Source organism: Protopterus annectens, chromosome 2.part0 (assembly GCF_019279795.1).
Source record: "Protopterus annectens isolate FY-2018-M chromosome 2.part0, PAN1.0, whole genome shotgun sequence".
NCBI lineage: Eukaryota > Metazoa > Chordata > Ceratodontiformes > Protopteridae > Protopterus > Protopterus annectens.
Genome location: NC_056728.1, coordinates 1,796,049,081 through 1,796,070,577, shown reverse-complemented (window position 1 = coordinate 1,796,070,577; position 21,497 = coordinate 1,796,049,081). Strand labels below are relative to the sequence as shown.

General features: G+C 42.2%; 1 protein-coding gene across 3 annotated transcripts in view; it reads right to left on the bottom strand.

The window, feature by feature from the left end:
- ATP13A2 (ATPase cation transporting 13A2) overlaps window positions 1-21,497 on the bottom strand; it is a 2,158,003-nt gene that overhangs the window by 414,170 nt on the left and 1,722,336 nt on the right. The window lies entirely within an intron of this gene.

Sequence of the window (21,497 nt, the reverse complement as noted above, 5' to 3'; positions counted from 1 at the left end):
CGTAATGAATTAGTAATGCAAAACATCACCTACTTAAAAGAAGAGCAATACAAATAAAAATCTAAACTAGCAAAACATTTAGTGCTTCAAAGGACATGCTTTTAGAAAAGGTTTCAATATAAATACACCATTTAAACCTGGAGGTTTTCTGCATTGTGTAACAAAATCTTTTTTTGCTCAGCTGCTTCAGTACGATTTGGTAAATCTCCACCCCTCAAACCTGCATCTAAAACATGAAGTACAAAAAATTTTAAAATGTGCAGAATCGTGATGCATAACATGCAAAGCTAAAGCGCTGTTTTCCTTCTGTTTTCTGATGTCTCTCTGATGCTCAAGGATCTTCTCTTTAAAAGATCTGTTCGTTTTGCTTATGTAAAACACATGGCACAACTGGCAGAAGGCAAAATAGACAATGTTGTCTGTCTTGCAGTCTGCATATAAATCTAAATTTATTATAAAACCTGAGTCGGGGTGTGTATATTATGATGAACTAATGTAAATGTACTTAGAAGCTGAACAACTCCTGCAAAGAAAAGTTCCTATTCTACTAGACTCATTTCCCCTAGTGTGTGAATTAGGTTTATAACAAAGAAGTTTCTTTAAAGACCTACTATTCCTAAAGGAGAAATGTGGTGTCTTCCCCAATCTTACCTCTTAATTCTGGTATGTTGTTCAGAATTTTCCAGTTACTCTTGATGATGTTACAATAGTTGTTAATATTGCTAGAGTACTGTAATGAAACCCTAAGTGTCAACATCAAGGTTCTCTTGTGTTTGTACACTATCAAAAGCTGACGTCTCTAAAATAGGGTCTACATCTGCCCTCCCTTTATGTCCATGCTTCTGAGATACATGCATCTATCTCAGGCTCTTTATAACCTCTCTCCAAAAATTGTTGTTTAAGAGAGGAGAGAGCTATGTGTGCAACAGAGTCATCATTATGTAACCTCATCAGTCTGTAGACCTGCCCCTTTATCAAATTATGTGCTACATGTCTGGGATGCATGCTACCTTTATGTAGGAGGGCGTTCTTCCTTGTGGTTTTCTTGTATATACTAGTAGAAAGACAGTCCAAATCAGATTTTCTAAGCTGTACGTCCAAAAAATCTAATTCATGAAAGCAATATTTATATGTAAACCTTAAAAAGTTGGTAAGTGCTGTGCATAACCTTGACAAAATCCTTAAGTTCATCTATATTACCTTGCCATTTGTTGTGTGCCAGTAGTTGCACACTCTAGTACTTTAGTATGTGTACCTTTTCATGTCCCCCCCCCCTTTCTATTTTACTAAAAGACTCCTGTTAAATGGCTCGGTCACGTTCCTCTCCTTTTCTTAATGTATTTTCATTTCCCAGACATAGAAGATAAGCCTTTAGACAGTCCCCCCTCCAGTGTATCTCTAAACCCATGCAAACAATAAACACAAAATAAATGAGTCTTAACAGGTGTAACTAGTCTTAACAGGTGTAACTATAATACTGCAATCAATGACAGCCTGAAAGTACAATTGTGTACCTACCATAAATGTAGATGTTTGAGTGTATTCACTGTTGTAGTCATTACACTTGGGTTATCCTGCTGGCAGGCTACACGCAGTTGGCCAGAGTTCCAAAGTCTAGGTCCGGCATCGGTTGCTGTCGCTTCTTCCCTGACTTCAGTGCGCCAGGGGTATAAAAGATGCAACAGACGCCATTTTCTTCAGTTTTTCTTGCCCCAGATGTCATGTGCCCCCAAATAGTAAGGCTGAAAAAAATGATGCCAAAAAGCATGCATATACTAAAATAAACATTTCCTTCATCTACAAGCAAATACACCACATAGGTTGTATAGAGTTGAGAAGTACAGAAAAGTCCCAGCAATGAAAAGGGGGATGGTGGGTGGGTAACCTGGACTGCAACAGTGAATACACTCGAACATCTACATTTATGGTAGGTACACAACTGTACTATGTTCATCGTGTTTCACTGTTGCAGTCATTACACTTGGGTTGAATCCCAAAGTTGAGGTTGGGTGGCTGGGCCTAAAATAGGATTAGGAGAGGTTACCAGGCCCTGCAGAAATGCAGTGGCAAAGCCTGCTCTGGATTTAGAGTAGAGTGGTAAGTGGTAGTGCTTGGTGAAAGTGTGCACTGAACTCCAAGTTGCAGCTTCTAAAATGTCTTTGGTTGGTACTCCTCTGAGAAAGGCTGCTGAAGTGGCTCCTGCTCTGGTAGAATGTGGCCTAATGCCCTTAGGCACTGATTTGCCATGTTGTGCATAACAGAAGTGAATGCAGTGTCCCATCCATTTTGAAATTGTCTGCTTTGAGATGGGCTTTCCTTGTGATCCTGCAGCATAAGTTACAAACAGATGCTCAGTTTTTATGAAAGCTTTTGTTTTGTCCAAGTAGAATCGTAGCTGTCTGTGTATGACCAAAGCGTGCAGAAGTCTCTCCCCTTTATTCTGGGGATTTGGATAGAAAGTTGGCAAATGAATGGTTTGGTTAAGAGCCACACTAGAAAAGTACAGTTTTGTACCTACCATAAATGTAGATGTTCGAGGATCCACATTGCTGCAGTCATAACCTGTGGGTAGTCCGCTGTCCTCGGTCGGCCCGAATACCAAAGGGTTAGGCTGGCGTCGGTCATGGGCGCCCGGAGCTGACGTCAGTACGTAGGAGTACTTAAGCGCATGACCGACGCCATATTCTCAGTCTTTCTTGCCCCAGATGTCAGAAGGCCTTAAAAAGAAAAGGCCAGAGCCATAAAGGAGAGAAATAACAATTATCCCCAAGTAATAATAACAACAACAACCACAACCCCAAACCAAAGGGGAAGGAGGGAGGGATCCTAACATCTACATTTATGGTAGGTACAAAACTGTACTATGTTCTTCGTCTCACATTGCTGCAGTCATAACCTGTGGGTAGAATCCCAAAGCAAAGGAAAAGGGAGGCTGGCAAACTAAAGGCATTAGGGCTGCTAACATGCCCTGTAAGACTGCAGTGGCAAACCCAGCCCTAGACTTGGAGAAAAGAGGAGATGATAATGCTTAGTAAAAGTATGAACTGAACTCCAAGTAGCTGCTTCCAAAATGTCCTTAGTAGCTACACCCCTCAAAAAGCAGTAGAAGTGGCCGTAGCCCTAGTGGAATGAGGTCTAATCCCAGCAGGAACATTCTTCCCATGGTGAGAATAACAAAAGCAATGCAATTACCAATCCACTTTGAAATAGTCTGCTTTGAAACAGCTTTCCTTGTGAACCCAAAGCAAAGTAACAAATAACTGTTGAGTCTGTCTGAACTCCTTAGTTCTGCTCAAATAATAACGTAACTGCCTGTGTATATCCAAAGAATGCAAGATTTTTCCCTTATTTTGGGGATCAGCATAAAAGGTAGGCAAATGGATAGACTGGTTCAAGGCCACATTAGAAATCACTTTTGGCATGAAAGTAGGGTTGCAAAGAAACTCTATCCTTATGGAATATTAGAAAGGGTTCAACTGCCATGAGAGCCTGCAATTCAGATACCCTTCTGGCAGAAGTAATGGCCAACAAAAGGCAGTCTTCCAAGACAAAACTTCAATTCAGACGTAGCTGCAGGTTCAAAAGGAGGCAAAGTAAGCTTCTCCAACACAAAATTGAGATCCCAGGAAGGAGTAGGAGCTCTACGTGAGGGTCTTATATTTTTTGCCCCTCTAAGAAATTGCTTAAACAAAGGGTGAGAAAATAAAGGAGGGTCACAATCATAGTGAGCAGAAATGGCTGCAGCATGAACCTTCACAGAGGAGAATGACAAACCCTTGTCCAGTAATTCAGTAAGGTACTGCAGTGTACAACTCAAATTAGGTACAGAGACATCAAAATCCTTTGTTGTGTTCCAAAGAAAAAATCTCTTCCATTTATCAGCATAAACTTTTCTAGTGCTAGGCCACCTAGCTTCCAAAATGACATCCAAAACCTGCTGGGGAAGCCGAGAACCCACAGGCTCTAAAACAGAATACGCCAGGCCGTTAGATGCAGGGACTGCACCCTGACATTGAGCAAATGACTGCTTGACTGGGACAACAAATGAGGAAGCTGTGGTAAAGGCCAAGGAGGCTCCTGAATTAAACTCCTCAGCAGAGGATACCAGTGCTGACGTGGCCAATCTGGTGCTATTAAAATCATGCAAGGCTTGTCCCTCCTGACTTTCAAGAGTACCTTGGTAAGGAGAGGCAGAGGAGGAAAAGCATAGACGTGAAGGTTGTTCCAACTGAAAGATAGAGCGTCCACTTTCCACGCTTTTGGGTGAAACATCCTTGTGCAAAATTTTGGTAGTTGGAAATTTAGAGGAGAAGCGAACAGATCTATGTCTGGAGTTCCCCAAGCCACTGTCAACTGTTGAAATACCTGAGGATCCAATTTCCACTCATGGGTATCCACAATTTGTCTGCTCAATACATCTGCTAGGGAGTTCTGTGCTCCTGGCAGAAACCGTGCTTAAAGAGTGATGTGCAACCCCAGAGCAGTCTCCCACAATATCATAGCTTGTCTGCAAAGAGGGTAAGAATGGGTCCCCCCCTGTTTGTTGATGTACCACATGACTGTAGTGTTGTCTGTTTGAATCAACACCTGTCCTGGTTGAAGTAGGCCCTTGAAAGCCATCAGGGCAAACTGGACTGCTAACATCTCCTTCATGTTGATATGCAAATGCTGTAATTTGGGAGGCCACGTGTCTTGAATCCATTTCCCATTGAAGTGTGCTCCCCAAGCCAGGTCTGAGGCATCCGTCGTTAAGATCTGACTCGCCTCTGGTCGGGTCACAGAGAGTCCCTTGTTTAGGTGACATTCCTGTGCCCACCACAAGAATTCCTTCTGGATGCACGGTATTATCGGAATGACAGTGTCCAAATTGTGGCAGTGTTGAGTCCATACACTTTTGAGATACCATTGTAGCTTCCTCATATGCAGTTTGGCATTGGGAAGTACCAGAATGCAAGATGCCATGAACACCAAGGCTTGAAGGACTGTCCTTGCAGTCAGCCTGGACTGTACTGATAATTGCTGAAAGTAGAGATGAAGAGTTCTTTGTTTGTCCGGGGTCAGAAAAGCCATCTGAGAGGCTGTATTCAGTCTCACACCCAGAAAGCACATGTCCTGAGAGGGTACTAGACTGGACTTTGTTTTGTTCACAGAACACCCTAGGCACCTTAAAACTGCCATCACATACTGTAGCTGTTGAAGTAACTTGTTTTTGTCTTGAGCAAGAATCAAGCAGTCGTCCAGATAAGGATAAATTTGTATTCCCCTCAGTCTTAAGTAAGCTATTACAGGAGCCAGAACCTTTGTGAACACCCTGGGCGCAGTAGATAAACCAAAGGGCAATGCAGAGAACTGATAATGAGAAGTACCAGCCCGAAAACGCAGGAATCTCCTGCAGCTGGGCCCGATAGGAATGTGAAGATAGGCTTCTTTGAGATCCAGAGTTACCATCCAGTGCTCTTTTCCTAGCAGAGGCAGAAGTTGTTGTAAAGTTAACATCTTGAACTTTGGAATGTCTAGGTATGTATTGAGAATGGACAAATCCAGAATTGGCCTCCAAGTGTTTCCTTTCTTTGGCACTAGGAATAGACGAGAATAAAACCTAGGCCTTCTTCTGAAGGTACCACCTGGATTGCCCCATCTGTAAAAGCAAAGAAATTTGATCCTGAGCCTCCATCCTTTGCTGAGGAGGTACATCTGGCATGCCTTTGAAAGGGGGAAAAGTGTGAAAATAAAACTTGTAGCCTTGATTTATTATGTCCAACACCCATTTGTCCTGGGTGACCAAATGCCAATTTTGATTGAAAAGTGCCAACTTTCCTCCTAGAGGAGCTGCCAGAAGAGAAGGGTCCGGCAGCTGAAGATACAGGTCATTGGGTCTGTTTACGAAAAGGCTGACCCCTGCCCTCACCAGAAGATTGTGCAGGAGAACTCCAAGTCCTAGGTCTGAAAGAACCCTGAGCACCTACCACGTCGAGACCTGCCCTTAGACTGAAAATCTGAAGAAGGGTAAGACCATCCTCTTGCAGGCCAATTCCTGCTAAACTTAGGGGGCTGCACTTGCAAAAATTCCTTAACTGTCTGCATAGACTTAGCTTTGTCTTCCATCTTTTTCAAAACTGACTCCACAGGGGAACCAAAAAGAACTTCAGATTGAAGGGGAGCATCCAAAATCCGAGCTTTAACATGCTCGGACAAATTTTGATCCTTAAGCCAGGCATGTCTACGAATAACTGAACCAGTAGCAGCCACCCTGGAAGAAGCCTGAAGGGCATCAAAGCCACACTGCAAGGAATGTTTACCAACTTAATCTGAAGCATGAACCAAGTCCTGCAATTCCTTACACTCTATACCCTCAGCTAAAGCATCTACCTTAGCTTTCAATTGACCTAACAGAAAGTTCTGATACTTCAGCATATGGAATTGGCAATTTAAAGCCCTCATAGCTAACGTGGAAGAGGTGTACACTTTTTTACCCCACCTATCCAACGCTCTAGAATCTTTATCCAAAGGTACTGGATTCTTAACCACAGAAGCCCTGACACCCTTAGGCCCTTGAATAATAGTTTCCGGATCAGCTCTAGGGCTCTTGTACAAATATTTATGTGCCTCTGGAACTCTGTAATACCTGTCTGGCTTGACAGGAGCAGGGGGTAAAGAATCAGGATTAAGGGAAGCTTCAGAAAAAACATCCTGAACATCTAAAACAGGGGGAATAGCCAAAGGTCTATGCTGTGGCAAAAACAAAAATTCTCTAAGCCTCTTACGAGAATCTGAAAAATCCTGACCTTCCCACTTGAAATGCTCCCTCATGGAATGCAAGGTTTCAGAAAATGAAAAATCCTCTGGAGGTGAAGCAGAAGGACAGGAATCCTCTGCATCCGAATCAGAATAGGGAGGAAAATCCTGAATATCTTCAGCTGAAGACTCAGAGTAATCTGAGGAATGCTCCATTCCTTCTAAATCTGCCTCCACCCTAGGCCTCTTCTCTGGAGGGGGCATAGAACCCCTGATCAAAGTAATCAAATCCTCTGCCATTTTCAACATATGTTTTTTAGGAACAGAACCAAGAACCAGAGCTGTGTCCCACCAGAAACACCGGTCTAGCCTTAGCAGGGCCTTTAGTGACTGAAGTAGAAGGCCTAATAACCTTTTGTAAGGATGGAACCACAGAAACTTGAGAGGCACCCTCGGCCTGACCTAACTCCTGAGAGGCCAACTCCTGTAAAAGTAAGGGTTCCTGATTCAGCCGAGACCTCGGCTGGATCCACAGATTCAACCGTAGATTCCATAGAACCGGCGTCCGTAACGGACAACCCATCCGTTTTAGACCTTAAAGATTTATCGTTTCGCTTTTTAGCGGTAGCGGGCGTCGGAGGATCCGACGGCATGTTGTAGTTACACCGCATAGCGAAAACAAGCCTAGCACAGTCTAATCTGCGTTTAATGGTGCGCTTATTAAATCTAGCACAAAAGCGACATCCGACTACGTCGTGCTCAGGCCCTAAGCAAGGAATACAGAGAGAATGATAGTCCCTATGAGGTATCTGTTTCCCACAAGAAATACAATTATTAACTTTTTCTGACATCCGGATTAACTGAGGCAAGAAAAGACAAAAATATTCCCCAACGGGGTACTTAGCCCAACTTGGTCTTCGGTCTGAAACTCGAAAACTGAAAATTTCAGAACGCCGAACGGCACTTGCAAACGCTGCTTCTGCTTCGGACCACGCGGCAAGAAAGACTGAGAATATGGCATCGGTCATGCACTTAAGTACTCCTACGTACTGACATCAGCTCCGGGCGCCCATGACCGACGCCAGCCTAACCCCTTTGGTATTCGGGCCGACCGAGGACAGCGGACTACCCACAGGTTATGACTGCAGCAACGTGAGATGAAGAACATCCACCTTTGGCATAAATGTTGGGTTTGTCCTTAGAGAGACCCTGTCCTGGTGAAAAATGATGAAAGATTCCACTGCCATTAATGCCTGTAACTCTGAGACTCTTCTTGCTGAAGTTATTGCTAGGAGTAGAGCAGTTTTCCATGATAAGAATTTTATATTAGCTGGTTTGGCTGGCTCAAAAGGAGGCAGTGTGAGCTTATCTAAAACAAAATTGAGGTCCCAAGTAGGTATTGGTGCTCTCCTTGGGGGTCTTATGTTTTTTGCCCCTCTGAGGTACTGTCTTAGTAGTGGATGTGAGAAAATAGGAGGTTCCGTATTGTAATGAGCTGAAATGGCAGAGGCATGGATCTTAATAGATGAGAAGGATAGGCCTTTGGCCAGCATCTCAGTTAGGTATTGTAAAATCTGAGGTATATTTGGAACAAGTGGTTTGAGCCCTTGTGCTTGGTTCCAAGCACAGAATCTCTTCCATTTTTCTGCATAAGATTTCCTAGTGCCAGGCCTTGTGGCTTCTAAAATGACATCCATAACAGCTTTAGAGAGAGGTGTGGTCTGAGTGGCTATATTATCTGCCATGCAGCCAGATTTAAGGTTCTGAGTTGACTGTGCAGAATCTGATTGTTGTGTTGAGTCAGAAGATAAGGAATGTGAGGTAAAGGCCAGGCTGGGCCTTGAGACAAGCTCTTTAGGATTGGGTACCAGTGCTGGCGTGGCCAGTCTGGGGCAATCAGGATAATTTTTGGCCTCTCTTGTCTGACTTTTAGGAGCACCTTGGGAAGAACAGGCAGTGTAGGAAGGCATAAACTGTCAGGTTTTTCCAGCTGAATGATAGAGCATCAACTTTCCATGTTGTGAGTGGTAAGTTCTTGTGCAGAATTTCTGTAGTTGGCAGTTGTGAGGGGAGGCAAAAAGATTTATGTCTGGGCGTCCCCATTTCCTTGTTATCATGCTGAAGACCTGTGGATTTACTTTCCATTCGTGAGGATCCATGAGATTTCTGCTTAGTTCGTCTGCCAGGGTATTTTTCATTCCTGGCAGGAATTCTGCCTGCAGATGTACTTGCTAGGTCAGTGCTGTGTTCCACAAAGTCATGGCTTGCCTGTAGATGGGGTAGGAATGTGTGCCCCCTTGCTTGTTTATGTACCACATAACTGTGGTACTGTCCGTCTTTAGTAATAGTTGTCCTGGATATAGTAGGTCCTTGGAAAGCTGTCAGGGCATTCTGTACAGCTAGCATCTCTTTTTGATTGATGTGAAGATGCATTTGTTCCTTGGGCCACGTGCCCTGAATATATTTCCCTGCCATGTGTGCCCCCCAGGCATAATCAGACGCATCCGTTGTTATTGTCCGCCTGGCTGTGGGTAAGGTTAAAGGCTGTCCCTTGTTGTGGTGACAGGCCTGGGACAACCATCGAAACTCCTGTTGTAGGCAGGGAATTAAAGTTATTATTGTTTCCAGGCTGTGGCAATGTTGAGTCCAAACACTTTTTAGATACCATTGTAGTTTCCTCATATGCAGTCTTGCATATGGAATTGGTAGAATGCAGGATGCCATGAAGCCCAGGGCCTGCAGATTATTTCTTGCAGGGAGCTGGGTCTTTGTTGCCATCATTTGAAAGCAATGAGTCAGTTGCCTTTGCTTGTCTGGCATGAGATAAGCCATCTGGGCAGTTGTATTTAAGCTTGCACCCAGGAATATTATCTCTTGAGAGGACACTAGTTTTGATTTCTTTTTGTTTGCTGTGTACGCTAGGCAAATTAGTAATCTTTTTACAAACGCCAGATGTTTTAGAAGAATGTCCTTGCTCTCTGCTTGAATAAGGCAGTCGTCCAAGTAGGGATATATTTGAATTCCTCTCTGCAAAATGCAATTACTGGTGCCAGGCATTTTGTGAAGACCCTGGGCACAGTAGATAAGCCAAAGGGCAGTGCAGACAATTGGTAATGCATTGAGCCAGCTATGAATCTGAGGTATCTTCTGTAAGACTGTCTGATTGGGACATGCAGGTATGCCTCCTTGAGGTCCAAATTAACTAGCCAAGCCTTCTTGCCCAGCATGGGTAGAAGTTGCTGCAGTGTTAACGTTTTGAATTTTGGAACATCCAGGAAAGTATTTAGGATTGACAAGTCCAGTATTGGTCTCCAGGCTTTGTTCTTTCTGAGTACTAGGAAAAGTCTTGAGTAAAATCCTTGGCCCTGTTCTTGCTGTGGTACTCTTTGAATAGCTCCCATGTCCATGAGAGCAGCAATTTGCTTTTGTGCCTCTGCCCATTGGTTTTGGGGCAGGTCCGGCATACCTTTTGATTTTGGAAGGGTGTGAAAATGGAACCTGTAACCCTGAGATACAATATTTAGTACTCATTTGTCCTGGGTGATTATGTGCCAGTTTTGTGAGAAAAGTGCTAGCTTTCCCCCTAGGGGTGCTGCCAAAAGGTAAGTGCTTGGCATTTGTAGAGGGAAGTCATTGGGACCATTTCCTATAAGGTTGTGATTTGTCTTCTCCTCCTTTGGGGGCTGAAGCACCCCATTGTTTAGGTCTGTAGGAGCCTTGGGGCTGATATCTGCCTCTTTGTGGCCTGTCTGACACCGGAAAGGACCAATTTTTTGAAGGCCAGTTTCTGCTAAACCTAGGTGGTTGAACCTGTAAGAAATCCTTTACTGTCTGCATTGATTTTGCTTTATCCTCCATTTTCTTTAACACCTCTTCTGCCTTGACACCAAAGCATCATGCTGTAGTGGAGCATCCAATAATTTTACTTTAACATGTTCAGATAAACTTTGTTCTTTCAACCAAGCATGCCTTCGAATGACAGAGCCTGTAACTGCGGCTCTACAAGAAGGCTCTAATAAATCAAAACCACATTGCAGAGTATGCTTTCCCACTTGTTCAGTTGCATGCAATAAATCCTGCATTTCCTGTCAGAACTTTGAGTTTGTAAGCATTTTTTGTTTTAACAAAGACATGAGGTACTGTTGATATTTAAGCATGTGAAACTGGCAGTTTAAAGCTCTTACAGCTAAAGTAGCAGAAGTGTAAACTTTTTTCCCGCATCTATCCAGAGCTCTAGAATCCCTATCAGAGGGGACAGGATTTTTAGCAGTGTAAGCCTTAACCCCTTTGGGACCCTGAGAAATTGGTTCTGGGTCAGCAGCAGGGTTTTTATAAAGAAATTTGAGAGAGTCAGGGACCCTGTAGTACCTTGTCTGGCTTGACTGGTGCAGGGGGTAAAGAATCTGGAGACAGACTGGATTCAGAGAAAACAATCAACAATATCAAGCACAGGGGGGTAGCCAGAGGCCTGTGCTGAGGCAATAAAAGAAGGTCTCTGAGCCTTTTCTTGGATTCTGATTAATCCTGGCTCTCCCAATGGAAATGCTCCCTCATGGTATGCAGGGTTTCCCCAAAAGAATAATCCTCAGGCGGAAAGGCTGAAGGTATAGATTCTTCTGCATCTGAGTTCTCATAGGGAGGGAGAGAATATCCCTGATCTGAAGAGGAATCAGAGGAAATAGAAACCTGTTTAGAGGAATCATAGTCAGTGTCTTGCCTAGGCCTTTTATCAGGAGGGGGATGGGAACCCGTGATCATAGTAATTAAGTCTTCAGCCATTTTAAGCATCTGTTTCTTTGGCATGGATGACTGTCCAGGAGAATGCGTTACTTGTTTCTTGTCTTTAACGGTGTTTTTGACTTTGCCTTGGCTGCTGCAGTGGACTTAATAGTAAGCTGTGAAGGTCTGAAAATACCCTCAGAAGCCGATGCCTGCTCAGCGGCTCCAGACCCATCTGAGGGAATAGTTTCCGCAGGCCCAATACCTTGAGTTTCCAGAGGCCTAGGTGTCTCCACGTGGGAGTCAGATACGGCCTGTGGCTCTGAGGTAGCGGGTGTCAGGGACTGTGAAAGCGCCTCACTGAGAACTGGCGACTGGCCAAGAAGAGGCTTCGTCGGTTTTGGACCTCGGATGCCTGTCCTTTTCCTTGCGTTTTTTATGAATTCCGGTCGTCGGTTGTTCCGACGGCATTATGTAGTTAAACCTTCGGCCAAAGTAATGTAAAGCAAAATCAAACTGGCGCTTAATAGTGCGTTTGTTGAATCTAGCACAAAACCAACAACTAGTAATGTCGTGGTCAGGGCCTAGGCAAGGAATACAGTAAGACTGAAAGTCCTTATGAGGTATTTGCTTCCCACAAGAAATTCAACTGTTAACTTTTACTGACATCGGTCTGGAGCAAGAGAAAGTTTCCCCAACAGGGTACTTAGCTTTATTGAAGACTTCGGCTCTGAAACTCTATTTCAAAAATCTCAGAAGTCGGCCGACCGGCACTTGCGAACTTCTTTTGCTTCAGGCACCGCGCGGCAAGAAAGACTGAAGAAAATGGTGTCGGTTGCATCATTTATACCCCTGGTGCACTGACGTCGGGGAAAAAGCGACAGCAACCAACGCCGGACCTAGACTTTGGAACTCTGAACGACTGCGGGTAGCCTGCCAGCAGGATAACCCAAGTGTAATGACTGCAACAGTGAAACATGATGAACATCAACAATTAGTAACATCTTTAGCACACCCAAAATCGTATCCTCCTCGTAAGCTCAATAAAAACTGTACTCACAATGTCTGTAGTACACTTCTACTTTTGAGCTGCTATAAGAGTTCACAATTCAGCCTCCTTAGAAGCTCTAGTTTAACTTCACCTACTTTCTGGAAACCATTACAGATAGGTATCTACATTGTAGGCTCATAATACAAAGGTAACATCAGGGGGTTCAACATACACTTTCCCCAGCCATAACCTATCATTTGTCTAACCTAAAGAGTTCACTTGGTCTATTTTTTTCTCTTCTTAACTTGGTTCTAATATTTTCTTTATAATACTTCAACAATGAGGCAAGTCTTAAGTCCTGTACTTAACTATGGAGTTGCCTTTGTTCTTTTAATCTCTTTTCCTGAAACATTTCAATGTTTTCCTGGAGCTTCCTCTGTCTTCACAATAGCAGAAATTAGCCTACTTCTCTTCCCTTCAGGCTTTGTAGGTTACCTTCTCTCATTGATTCTACCTCTGTCCCCCGAGTTACATCTTCCTCCTCAGAAAATTTCAAATTCACTGGTTTCTTTATGAAATCCAGAGCATCCTCTGAATTAGTAAATGATCATGTCATGCCCTGGGCAAATATCCTTATTGTAGATGGATACAATAGTCTCCACCAGAAACCTGCTTCTTTACAGACTTTAATGACGAGTATCATCGCAAATCTCCTGTTTTGTTTTTTTAGCACAATTACTGAACTGGCATTTCTCCTAGTTCTGGTCTTATAGGAGAAATAGTAGTCTATAAACATTATTGAATCTTCAGCCATTAATTTCTTCACGAAAAAACGGCAAGCCTCCAGAGACCAAAAAGCTCCACAAAAAAAGGTGAATGGATAAACTCCTTCTTATCTTAACGTAGGTTTATTATAGAAACAAAACACAGCCAATGTTTTCGCCACTGTCAAAGCAGTAGCTTCTTCAGAGATGCAATACAAAAAAGGTGCCACAATTTTTAAATGTTTACTGAAATACGCCCACTAAGTGCGTCACACTGCTCTTTAAAAAGGCAGTATTAACATATAAACAATCGAATAGAGTCTTCTCACTTATATTACTACAGACAACATTGTAGTTTTTATAAAAATCAGTTACAGAAATATCTTAAAAAAGTGTATGTTATAAAATATAAAACTAAGGCAATAATATTTGCTGAATAAATCTTATACTCTACAACCAGAAAAAAAAAAAAAAAAATATTATATATATATATATATATATATATATATATATATATATACACACACACACAATACCTCAACCTGTCCAGTTATTAAAGTATAAAAAAGAAGAAATAGAAGGACATACTACATTTTAATACTTAAATCAAAATTACATATGTTACAAGTTAAAAATTAAGAATTACTAAATAAAATAAAATAAAATACCCAAGATGGGACTAATCAGTACTAAAATACATGTAAAGGTCCAAACCTTAAAGTATAATGTTAATCCTGTTATTTTACATATATTCTACCTCTTGTAACTTCTCAATTTTAAAATGCACGCTATATTACAGTTTTCGTTCAACCTTGGAGGGCTAAAAGAGTTAAGAGTTAATTGCCATTCCAGTTCTCTGCTTTCTAACAATAATGGAACAGGCCCTCCTCTAAATGAAGGCAAGACTTGGTCGATGGCTAAAAAATGAAAGCTATGGCCGGGACACTTAAAAATATGCTTGGCCAATGCGTTATCAGGCTTATTTTTCTTTATAGCATATTGATGCTCGTAAAGTCTGTCCCGTAACCTACGATCAGTCTTACCTACATAAAATGCCATGCAACAATTGCAATTTGCTAAATAAATAATTGATTTCGACTCACAATTAAGTTTATGTTGGATGTAAAATTTTCTATTTCCAATGGTGAAAGAGTTGGCAACTTTTACACATTTACACCAATTACAAGCACCGCACTGAGACATACCTTTATATCTAGAAGTAAAATCAAAATCAATATTTCTTTCTAGTAACATTTTGAGGTTACCTCCCCTTCTATATACGATGTTTGGGGCAACACCCAATTTATCCAAAAGTTGTGCATTATTTGTAATAAAATGCCAGTTTTTAAAAAGGATAAGTCAGGTATCAGCAGAATTGATATTAAAAGAAGTAATAAAACTAGTCTTAAATTTGTCCTTCACAGTAATTTGATTATCTATAATAGTTGTACCTGTAACATTAGGGTTGTTACCCACAGGTGTATTACTAACATTAGTAGACACCAAGAGTGTGCTTGATGATAAGATAGGCCGGTACGTTCCATTAGAACGTTTCAGTTCTACTTCATTAATTAACTCTGCAATGAGTGGTACTGGATATTTTCTGTTAGTGAACATTTCCTTTAAATTTTGACATTCTTTTCTAAAAGAAATTTCACAACTGCACATTCTAGCTGCCCTAATAAGTTGCCCTTTAATAATAGATCTTTTCTGTTTAAAGGGGTGGGAGCTATCGAAGTGCAGAAAAGAGTTAGAATATGTATGTTTCCTAAAAATAGAAGAGCAGTACTCACCTATGTTTAAATCCTTGTGTAACTTTACATCCAGACAGTCGATTTCTGTTTCATCAAATTTATAAGTAAATTTTAAAAACGTTGTTGTCCCGTTCAAATAGTCCACTAGACTAGATGCTTCAGATGCGTTGCCTTGAAATAAAATAAAGATATCGTCTAAGAATCTCGTATACAATTTCAAGTGAGGCTTGAAGGTTGGATTATTGAGTAAAAATTGTCTCTCCCAGTATGCTACAAAGAGATTAGCTACACTTGCCCCACATGGTGACCCCATAGCTATCCCTTGATTTTGTAAATAGAAATCACCATTAAAGGTAAAAAAATTAGAAGTTAAAATGATATCAAGCAGTTCTGACACTATATAAATGTCCCTTTCACTTGCTTTAAGCTCTATTAACATTAAGGTTAGCCATTCTATAGCCTCACCATGTGGGATTGAAGTGTACAAATCAATGACGTCTATCGTCAAAAAGTTAACTGACCCTTCAAACGGTATGTTGTTGATATTCTTGAGAAAAGACCATGAATCTTTACAAATTTCTGGAAGAGCTTTCAAATATTTAGGCAAAATCGACTCAACTAGTTGTGCACATGGGTATGTCATTGATGCTAGACTATCTATCAATGCCCTCATAGGGGGATTATTAAGATTCTTATGAATTTTCGGTATACCGAAGATGATAGGGGTCTTGGGCATAGAGATATCGATATAACTGTAGGTGTCCAAGTCAATTTTAGTGTTAATGAAGAGGTCCTTGTAGTACCCTCTGATTCTACCATAAGTTGTATTCATTTCATTCAATGAGGATTGTACATAGGCTGGTCCTCTTAACACTGACAGCATCTTTTCTGTATATTGAAAATTGTCAAAGATAACTAATCCTCCACCTTTATCAGGTTTAATCACTCTCACAGGGGAGTTACATAAATAGTTCAAGGCGGTTGTTTGTTCATCCAAAACATTTAGTTTTGCTGTTAAATTACTAAAAGCATTTCCATAACTTAAATGCCTGAGGTCTAATTCACAGACTCTCTCAAATAACAGCAAGTCAGGGTGGAGTGGGGGGTTAAATGTACTAGCAAGTTTAAAAGTAGAAATACCTGTCTGGAAACCATTACAGATAGGTATCTACATTGTGGGCTCATAATACAAAGGTAACATCAGGAGGCTCAACATACACTTTCCCCAGCCATAACCTATCATTTGTCTAACCTAAAGAGTTCACTCGGTCTATTTTTTTCTCTTCTTAACTTGGTTCTAATATTTTCTTTATAATACTTCAACAATGAGGCAAGTCTTAAGTCCTGTACTTAACCATGGAGTTGCCTTTGTTCTTTTAATCTCTTTTCCTGAAACATTTCAATGTTTTCCTGGAGCTTCCTCTGTCTTCACAACAGCAGAAATTAGCCTACTTCTCTTCCCTTCGGGCTTTGTAGGTTACCTTCTCTCATTGATTCTACCTCTGTCCCCCGAGTTACATCTTCCTCCTCAGAAAATTTCAAATTCACTGGTTTCTTTATGAAATCCAGAGCATCCTCTGAATTAGTAAATGATCATGTCATGCCCTGGGCAAATATCCTTATTGTAGATTGATACAATAGTCTCCACCAGAAGCCTGCTTCTTTACAGACTTTAATGACGAGTATCATCGCGAATCTCCTGTTTTGTTTTTTTAGCACAATTACTGAACTGGCATTTCTCCTAGTTCTGGTCTTATATGAGAAATAGTAGTCTATAAACATTATTGAATCTTCAGCCATTAATTTCTTCACAGCTTGCCAAGCAATCTTAAAAGGTTTCTCTTTAATTCAAACATCTGCAGTCTGATGACTGGCCTTGTCTGTTTATGCTCCACATGATCAAGGTGCCATGCAGTGTGCTCTCTCTATGTGGATTTCACTCTGGGGTATACCAGACCACGTTCCAACAGTTGCTTTATTACAAGCAAACAGTACACTCTTTTGTAGCTTTCAGGCACCCCTGTCACTTTATTTTCTCTCCTCGTTTGATCCTACAAGTCAACTGTTTTAACTGCCAGACAGTCCAACCTCGCTTCGGCCACATCCACTCAAGCTTTCAGTTCCAGATTCTCAGCCAGCAGGTCATGGATGACTGCTGCATGTTCATTAAGGCCATTAATCACCTCTTCAAGTCACTTTTCATGCACTTTCATATTCTCCATTAAAGTTTACTTTTTATTTATTTTTTTACATCTTTTTAATCTGCCCATATAGTTTCCGAAGTAACCTTATCTTTCGATGTTGTGGTGCCATCCATCCTTTCCTTTTCATTTAATGTGCTACCACAGTTAGTTTGTTTGGAACTTTTTCCAGACTTCTTTGACATGAGTGCATTCCTTACATACAATGCTTCTTGGGAATTTACTGCTATCGGAAGGTTAGCACTGAATTTTACTGGATAGACTTATTGCAGCAAAAAGCATTGTTGCCTCACAGCAAGAGGTTCTCCTGTTCAATTCTCGGATAGAGTGCAGGGAGTGCCTTCTGTGTGGAGTCTGCATGTCCTCCCCGTGGTTGGGTGGGCATTCAAAAGACATGCGTAAATGGGTGTGCATTCGTTGAAGGTTGAACGTCGAGCTGGCACCTCGGCGTTCGTGAAAATCTACTGCCAATCATTAGCGGACCGGAGTTCTGCTGTGGCGACCCCTAACCGGGAAACACCGAAAGACAAACAACAACAAACTTATTACAGCAAAGCGATGTCACTATGCTGCTAACTAGACAAGAGCCATACCAGAAGTCCCTTTTTGATAGGAATTTCTGAAGAACTTGACCCACTCTTGCTAAGAAAAAAAACTCCTTAGGGATAGGCATAGCATTCTGGCTAGGTAGAGTTCCATTTCCTGCCCCTTCTCCCAAGAGCAACGAGCATCTCTCTCTTGCCCACTAAGGGCACTCAAATGGCCACAGAGGACATGTCTAACCCCTGGTCTACAGTAGCTGTAGGGACTACCCCAGTGGCAGCCAGGGAAAAAGATGAATTGTCTGAGGAACTAGTAATGGTCACAGCAGAGCCACCCATCTATGACTAAAGCAATTTAGCAGCCTACTGAGGTTTAATTAGTGATTTCCTTTATCTGATTAGAAGAAGGAAGAACAGAGGAACCAGAATGGTATTCCATGGTTAAGCCAAAAAACATGTCAGATTCCTGAGAAAGCCTGGCAACAGTAGTCAGTAAGATATAAATACGTAACTTTTTCCTCACATACAAACTCATTAAAAACACTATAATCCCTTAATGTCACCTCACAGAAGTAAAATAACTTGCCACAGAAAAGAGGTTTTAAATTAGTTTTAAGAACTTTACTCAAAAAGTAAAAAAGTGATGTTCCTATTTAAAGGTAATTAAAAGTCATATGACAGTTATTAAGAAAATATTTTTCTTAGCTTTAAAATTACCATTTCACAGAAAAAGTACAATTTTTTTGTCTGAATGAGCAACATGGAGGGTGGGAAAGCCAATGGTGAGGGGGAAGGTTGTGCTAGACATTTCCCAGTGAGCCTTGGGGAAGTGGCCAGGTTTCAAGGAAACAGGTGCCAGTTTGACAGGACTAAAGGAATGCCCTGCAGTTGTGGGTGGGACTGTGTGCTCAGTAGGCCTCCTACTGCCCCCCCCTAGCCAACATGCAAATGTGTCAGGCAAAGGGACAAGGACCTAATCCAAGTGAAAAAAAAAAAAAACATCATGCTGAGTAAGACAACTTTCACGGTCAGTTGTCTGTCTGGTGCCAGAATCCACCACATCACGCATTTAAGTCTCTCCACAACAAGTACAACTCTGTCATTGTCCACGTTGGTGTGAATGACTTGAGATGTACCTCTCTGGACTATATGAAGAGAGACATGATTAAGCTCTCAGAGTATGTATCCCAGGAAAGTATGACCCTAGCCCTAAGCAGCATCCTACCTTCACTAAGAATTATACCACAATACCAACAAAAAATATTTGACTTCAAAAATTGGTTTAGTTTCTGTTGGCATTCCAAGGGGATCCAGTATGTCTGCCTGGGATGGCATGGTTGACCGGCCTCAATGCTCTACCAGAGGTGGCCTCCACCTGTCATCTGGATCCTGGCCAAGGCACTTACCTCCATAACTGTGCCTTTTTTTAGGCGATGTTCCAAAGACAAATCTTCCAATGTAAAAGATCTGTCAAAAAGCAAACAGAAGGTCATGCTGCTTAACGTTAGGAGCCTTAACCTGAAAATGCACTCACTGGAGGCTCTCCTCGCACTGGATAATGCCAACATCTGTGCGGCTACGGAAACTTGGTTCAGGGATGCCTACAGCACCCCTGTCTTACCAGGCTATATCTCATTCCACACATTCCAACCCCAAAATGAGGTTGGGAAGACTAAGGGTGGTGGAGTCCTTATCTTCATTAAGGACAGGCACACATCCAGACCGGTTTGCCAACATGACACACTAGAACTACTCCAGGTGTAACTGACAGTTGGGCAAGACACCCATCCAAGTTATAGCCAGCTATAGATCCGACCTCCATGACTCAGGGCACCCAGTCCTCCTACTTGGATCTACTTTACTCCATCAAGGTACCCCCTAACACCCTGATCCTTGGTGATTTCAACTACCCCACCATAGACTGAACTATTCTTGCACTAATGCACTCACCCAACAGTTCTTTGACTTCACCAGTTCTAATGCACTAGACCAGCTTGTCTCATCCCTCACAAGGGGACATAACATTTTGGACTTGGTTCTCACCAACATGGGTGACTGGTGCACCACTCTCGTATATGCTCTTCCCTGGTGAGATTGGATCATCAGTCTGTCTCAATCGAAGTTTCTCTCTCACCCAACCCCCTCCCCCAGTTGTAATCAGGCTAAAAAACTTCTCCAAAGCTAACAATCTAAAAGATAGCATCAGTAGCCCCCCCCCCCCCCCCAGGGGATGCAGACAACTATGCTGAACAGCATGCCAATGCCGTATACAAGAACCTGTACAACTGCGTGGACTCAACCACACCCAACAAAACTAAAACCTGCTCCTCAAGTAAACACAAACTTGTCTGACATCATCTATCAACAGGCTTTATAACAAAAGGAAGAAACTATTGTCCAAGGGTAAAAAGGACAAATTCTGAACTGAAAAAAACTCCCTCCTCAGCCTCAACAAGCAAATTAGATCACCAGGAAAACCTCCAAAGCCAATTATGAATTGAAACTAGCCTCTGAAACAAAGAAAATCACAAAACCTTCTTCAGTTACATCAGGAACCTCCATGGTAAAGCCCAGGTTTGTTCCGAATTAGTACTTAATGGTATCACTTACACTGATCCTGTTTGACTTAGCCAACCTGCTAGCAGATAGGTTCAGTGTAAACTTCATCCCCCTGCCCCCCCAAAGGCCCTTTCGACATTCCCGATACTTGTCTCGCACCTCATCTCCAGAGATAAAGTGTTAAGGCCCTACCTAAGGCAAAGAACACAGCTTCCATGGGACCTGATAGTATCCCAGGCTGCATTCTGCACCATCTCCAGCAAGAACTAGCTTTGCCATTGAGCACCTTATTCAACTACAGCTTAAGTACAGGCTTCCTTCCAGCAGAGGGAAGAACTGCCATTGTCATCCCCTTGCACAAAGGTGGTGCCACTGTTGACCCTGGAAATTATTGCCCCAACAGCTTGACAAGTCTGATCTGTAAAGCCATGAAGCGTATTATTGATTTCATAAACAAGGACATGGGCTATCTCTAAGCACTTGACTCCACCCAGTTCAGATTTGTCAAGGGCAGATCTTGCTTTTGAATGTGGCTGACTTATTTGAGACCGTCACCAAGGCCCTGGATGAGAGAGAGTCAGTACAGTTTACCTTGACTTGGCCAAGGCCTTTCGCACAATCCCCCACTCAGGCATCATCAAAAAGCTAACACAACTTGGTGTAAATCCCTGTCTCATCAGGTGGGTGGCCAACTGGCTCCAACAGGACCCACAAGGTCAAAATAGGAACCTCCACCTCTGACAATAGACCTGTCACTAGTGGAGTTCCCCAGGGATCTGTCATGGGACCCCTACTGTTTGGCATATACCTCTCAGAGGTCCAGGTAAAGACAAAAGGCCTGTGGCTGCCCAAATTTGCAGACAACTAAGATGGGTATGGTAATTGACTCCCCAAATGACGCTAACATACTGCGAGGGTCTTACGGCAACTAATGACTGATGCCAAAGTCATGCCCTCAAGTTAAATGCAAAAAAAAGTATCATACCATTTGGCAAAAATATGGCCTCTACTGATTACCACATCAATGGCAACTCTCCAAGTACACAACCTGTGGTAAGAGACCTGGGTAGTAGTTGTCAGAGAAGCCTTTTAATTGGTTCCTCTCATAAATTAAGGGATTGCATCCAGAAAAAAGGAACCTCTCTATACTCCTCCCTCATTAGACCAATAACTGAGTATAACTCCCCGTTTCGTATGTACTTCTCCAAATATCTGCACCAACTAGAAAAGCC